Below are 6,556 nucleotides of genomic sequence, written 5' to 3'. Positions count from 1 at the left end.
ATGAAAGAGTAAACCTTAATCTGAAAATTGTATACAAATATTAGATGTAAAACTAGAAATAAAAAATATGCAAGTATAAGAATGTCATGTTCACCAAAATGTAATAAATGGAAAATTAGGGTTTCACAATTTATGCTTTGTAAACTAGGAAATGACCTAACTTTCACATAAAATTAAATTAAAAGGAGGATGAACTCAATAGATCCAACCTCAATTTTAATAATAAGAGGGTTTAATTCTGATTGTAGTCCTATTCCCCTTTTCCTTGAGTTGAAAATGCAATTGAAAATATGTAAATTGAATGCAAAATCTAAGGTAAGAAGGTACATGAATGAACTAGCACATTGGATTGATTATGCTAATTGGTAATAAAATAGAAACTTCACAACAAGTACATAAATGGAAGGATAATTTGATTGTGCACTTGTAATTGAAATCAGGGGCTGAGCTATGAGGATCAGGGCACCCAATGCCTTGGTCTAAAAGTTGGAATCTTGATGCAGTTTGAGAGGCACCTGTCAAATTTGAATCTATTTTGGGAGGACTATGGTGCTCCAAAATGTCTATTCTGAACCATGGCACTCTAAAGCGCCTTGGTCTAGGCACTTTTTGCTCAAATTTGGCTAGAAGCACTATTTATGGGTCTTGATGCTGTATTGCTTTTCCTAGCTCCATTGAGTACCTATAACTACACACAAGAGGAAAGAAAGAGGGGTTGTTGATAGGGGTTTGCCTTAGGTCAATCCTTGGGTTTGGAATTAACCCTATAATTAGAATAGAAATTAAACTTGATCTAAATTGGAGAAGCTTTCCTTTTGAGGGCAAGGTTGAAATGCTTGAATGTAGATGATTATATCTTCAATAGGTGATGCAATGCTCTTAGGATAAGTTCTCCATGTGTTGATGCAATAACATGATAAATCACATAAAATCTATCAAGAAATCATAATTAAAAACCAATATGAAGATGCCTTGATGTAATTTATTGCTCCTTGAATCAGATTTTCTCTTAAGGAAGAATAATTGCTCTCAAATTGGTGATAATGTTAGCATATGATTAGATGATGAAAATAAATTGAGGGGGATGCCTTATCTAGGGATTTTCATAGTTAAAATCACCTTTAGGATAACTTAGAATTGATATATTTTTGCATGGAGCGAGATTTGGATAGGGTAAGACTGCATTATTATTCTCCCAAAATTCAAGGAAAAATGTTTGGGACCAAGTAGTATACTACTATTGAACACCCAACAAGACTGAGAGTGGGGGTGAATCAATCCATAACATTAAAAACAATTATTGATAAACTTATTAAATTTTAGCACTCTAAACATCAACACATCAAACAGAAACACATGAGCACCAAATATATGTGGAAAACCCAAACAAGGAAAAACCACAGTGAGAATCTAAGTGCTAATATAATAACAATGTTTACAACTTTTTACGTTTATAGCCAAGGATCACCAACACCTGCAAGACTAGAATAACTAAGGTGCACAACCTTAGGCAAGATACAAAGGACTTGTGTAGCTGGAGAACACTTCTTTAGGATATGATACAAATTGTTGCCAAAGGACTCATTGTCAATCAACAACGAATGAAATTGATGGACTAAAATTGAGAAGGATTCTCCTAATCATGGCATTATCCTTGAACAGTAATCGAGTGACCAATAACATGTCAAAAATATTTGACAATGTCCACTATCTGAACACTCCATCTACCCAGATATATCAACTTCAAAGCTCTTCCCAAATTGACTTTCATCACCACAAACTCAAATCTGCTTGCAAATCATTTGCATACACTTCTCACACAATTCAATTTTCATGCATACTCCATTCAACCTTATGCACATCTTATATATGAGATACAACATTGAAATCTCAAACAAATGTTGGCCATGAAAAAATAGGCACCCAGACTAGAAATACTTAGATTGGTCCACTCAAGGAGGAAGAGAGAACCAAAACATATCATAATACCTCATCCCATGAAAAATTCGACAATATACACATGCTAAAACATATCCCAAAAGATATTACAACACATAACATGTAGATATAATCAAATAGTCAGCCACATAACCAATTTTGATACAAAATACTCCATATGAATCTCCACAAGCCAAAATGAGACCCAAATGATCACCTCAACACATCTTACACCACATATCCAGACCAAAAGAATGTGATCCACTAAACCGCATGCAATTACCAACCTATCTAGAGGGTACCGAAAGCTTTCCAGACAACCCTAAATATAGGATGTCACAGCCAACACCAAAAGAGTATCCAGGCCAAACTCTATCTGGATTACCAAGGTCTAACAAAGCATTTCCAGACCAATATCCATTTGGATAACTAGGCTTGACATCAATGACAACCATACTAAATTCTTCTAACAATCTCCCCCTTTGTCATTGGTGGCAACACCAATAAAAAACTAACAAGCATCAACTGATAATCTCACAAGAACTCTCTCCCATAATCTCACAACTCTCTCCCCTTTGACAACAATGACAAAGGGTACATAAAAAGAAACATACTGACCACTCACAAAACTACACTCCTATTGATAGTATCAACAAAATCAATCCAGGAATAAAGATAAGCACCAAGTCCCCCTTAGAAAGATACACCACCAAAACTACATCTAGTTGGAAGAAGAGGGGCAAAACTACTTTGGCAAAGGATACTATCACTTCCTCCAAAAATAATGTCATCAACATAGACAACAAAAATCAACAACTTAATACCTTCAAGATTGAAGTAAATATTGTTGTCAGCAGTACCTTTTTTAAAATTCTGTTGCAACAAGTACTTGTCCAGTCTTGCATAGCATGCTCTAGGTGCTTGTTTAAGTCCATACAATGCCTTCTTTAACTTGCAAACCATATACAATTTTTCTGACAATTTGAATCCATTTGGTTGTTCACTTTACACTTCTTCTTCTGGCTCTCCATTAAGAAATGTTGACTTAACATCCATATGATACACTCTAAAGTTTCTATAGGCAAAAAATGTAAGAAATATTTTGATAGCTTTTATTCTAGGAATAGGGGCAAACGTTTCTTAAAAAACAATACCTTCTACCTGAGAATAGCCTTTACATACCAATATTGCCTTGTTCCTTGTGATTTGTCCTTGTTCATTCAGTTTGTTCCAAAACACCCACTTTGTTCCTATCACATTCTTGTCCACCGGTCTAGGTACTAGTTCACAAGTTTGAATCTTTTGTATTTGATTCAATTCCATTTCCATAGATTTAACCCAAATTACTTTTTTGCTTGCTTCCTCATATGATTTTGGTTCAATAAGTGAAATAAAATAGTAGTTAATTTTCTCTTTTACCTCTACAACACTTCTTGTCTGAACTCCTTTATTTTTGTCTCCAATTATTAGATCATATAAATGATTTTTCCGCACATACTTAAGGATCTTGATCACTTGTTGCACTTCTTCTATGTCTTCTTCTTCTTCATCATCCAGTTTCTCCTTATTTCTTCCTACCGAAGGAGTCTTTTCTTCTATATCAGTAATAATGATTTCACATTCAGCTTCTTGAATAGGTTCCTGGAGCAATTTGATCTCGTGCTTCACATACTTTCACATTTGTACTCTCCACTGTCTTGTTCAATCTTTTGTTATAACACAGGTAAGCCTTGCTGCTCATTGCATATCCCAAGAATATCCCTTTGTTAGCTTTGGTATCAAAATTTCTAAGATCATTCTCATCTCTTTTGATATAACACTTACTTCCAAAGATTCTGAAATACTTCACAGTAGGTGGTCTTCCATACCACAACTCATAAGGTCTCTTTGTATGATTTATCCTTATTTGAACTCTGTTAAGAATATAAATAGTAGTATGCACAACTTCTTTCCAATAAAGGTTATCCAATTTAGCTTCTTTCATCATAGTTCTAGCCATTTCAATAATAGTTGTGTTCTTTCTTTCTACCACACCATTCTATTGAGGGGTTCTTGGATCAAAAAGATGTCTCCTAATCCCATATCTCTCACAAAAAATATCAAATTTATTTGAATTATCAAATCTCAAAAACTTGATTCTCTACCATTGACTTGAAAACTTTAAATCTTTCAAAAGATTAAGATTTTTCCCTAAAAAATGTAACCCATGTCGTTCTAGAGAAATCATCAATGAGTAGCATAAAGTACCTTTCACCATTGAGTCTGCATGTCCTTATAGGCCCACATAAGTCTATGTGAATTATCTCCAATGGATGTGATGTAGTATACTCCTTGTTCTTGAAACTTCTCCTTGTTTGCTTTCCTAATTGACATTCCCTGCACACAATGTCAATATGTTTGGTCATCCTTGGTAAATATTTCACTGCTTTATAGTTATTGATCTTTATCATGTTGTCAAAGATAAAATGTCCCATTCTCTTGTTCCATAACCATAATTCATTACTCAAACTTAGATAACACGTGTTTTCACTTTTCTCCTTTATGTAGTAAACTTTTCCACTTGGCCTAATTCCTTCTACTACCAGCTTTTTAGTTTGACCTTTTCTAACCATACATCCAGTTTCTGTGAACACAACTTCATAACCTCTATTTTACATATGACCAACACTTAATAGACTATGTCTTAATCCCTCTGCATAATAAACACCATTAGTTTTACGCTTACCATCAATTGAAATACTTCCTATTCTATAGATTAGCGCAACTTCCTCTCCTGCAAATTGTATTGATCTACCATCATAATTCTTCAGGGTAATAAACTTGTCTTTGTCTCCAGTCATGTGATTTGAGTATCCAAAATCAATGATCCATGATCTAGGTTCAACTTTAGCATGCAGTGCAATCTTCTCCTCTAATCTTCCAATTCCTAATACTTCTCTTCTATTGCTAGAAATAGGGATCCTTCATTCGAGTCTTCAACATCTTCTTCTTCAGATGGGTGTGCTTCAATAGAATACAAACTAATTTTCCCTTTATCACCCATTCTTCTCTTAAAGTCATTTCTTCTCTTAAAGTCATTTCTTCTATACCTACTTTTCTTTTCATCATCCTCTGACTTTCTATAATCTTCTTTATATGTACATTTTGAAGGATAATGACCAATTATTCCACAATTAAAATATTTCAAGGGTAACTTACATTTTTACTTCCCAGTTACTCACTTCAACCTTCTTACAAAGTGTACGTTAGGAAATAGGAAATCATCACAAGACAAGATAAACGTAATCACTCAATCATAAAAGCATTCATTGCAATGATCTATCCTAAACAACACTCAATAGAGACATGAAATAAAAACATTCAAAACTAAAGATTATGCAAACCAAAGATGTGATTTGAATGCTCCTTCATGTGGCTCCATTGTTCTTCTTTCCTCTTCAAATGGTTTGGTTGTGGATCTCACCTACAAGTGCACACACATAATTGAAAGCAAGTAGACAAGATTTTGATCAAGAGTACTCGAAATATGATTGACTAGAAATTCGATAGTCTGATTACCAATTAGCTTTGATTGATGAAGATCATCCAGTTTATAGAAGAATTGGAGAGATGACAAGATTAGCATGATTCAATTCAAATGGAAATTGCAAATCAATTATGTCAATTATGACAAATTATGACAAATTATGCACTTTCTATGCAAAATTTGTTGATTGATAATTTATGACAAATTATGACAACTTCTATGTCAAAATTGATTGATTGTCAATTATGACAAATTTATGACAAATTGACATGTCATTTCCATGAATTTAGGAGAGAAATAGGAGGAAATTGAAATTAGGAATTAGAAATTAAGAAATTAGAAAATGAGGAATTTAGGAATTAAGAAATTGATGAAAATAAGAAATTAGGTAAATTAATTAATAATTTGTCATTTATTAATTAATTCACAAAGAGGAATAATTAGCCAATTAAATGAACATTTAATTGTAATGAGAAGACTTAGGATAAATAAATAATTTATTAATCCTAAAGGAGGAAATGACAAACCAGGTTAAATGATTAAATCATGAAACCCTAGAAGATGAATTAGATCTTGATGAAAGATAATTGACTTGATCATGATTTGATTTTGGATTGATAAATGACCAATGTGATAAATGATTTGATTGAGAAAATGCGCCAATTGACGAGGAACAATGACAAATTGATCCAAATTGACATAATTGAGACAAACAACGATCAATGACAAATTGATCGCAAAATGACAAGATCGAACAAGAGGACAAGAATCGATGACAATATTGAAAATGACCATGATCAATGATGAATTGATCGCAAAATGACAAGATCGAACATGACAATGACCGATGACAAATCAATCGTTAAAATGACAAGATTGAAAATGATAAGGATTGATGATAAATCAACAAGATTGATAAGAGTACAACGATCGATGACAAATCGATCGCAAGATTGACAGGAGGACAAAACCCTAATTAGGATTGACGATGTCCAAAATGATGACAAATAAGCATGCATATTGATGCAATAGGATAAGAGCGATTAGTGTTGTTGACAAGACCAAATTTGAGAGCGAGACGAATGAAGAATG

This window comes from Cryptomeria japonica, chromosome 1 (assembly GCF_030272615.1).
Source record: "Cryptomeria japonica chromosome 1, Sugi_1.0, whole genome shotgun sequence".
NCBI classification, from domain to species: domain Eukaryota; kingdom Viridiplantae; phylum Streptophyta; class Pinopsida; order Cupressales; family Cupressaceae; genus Cryptomeria; species Cryptomeria japonica.
The sequence above is the reverse complement of the archived record's forward strand: the minus strand, read 5'-3'. Positions refer to the sequence as shown.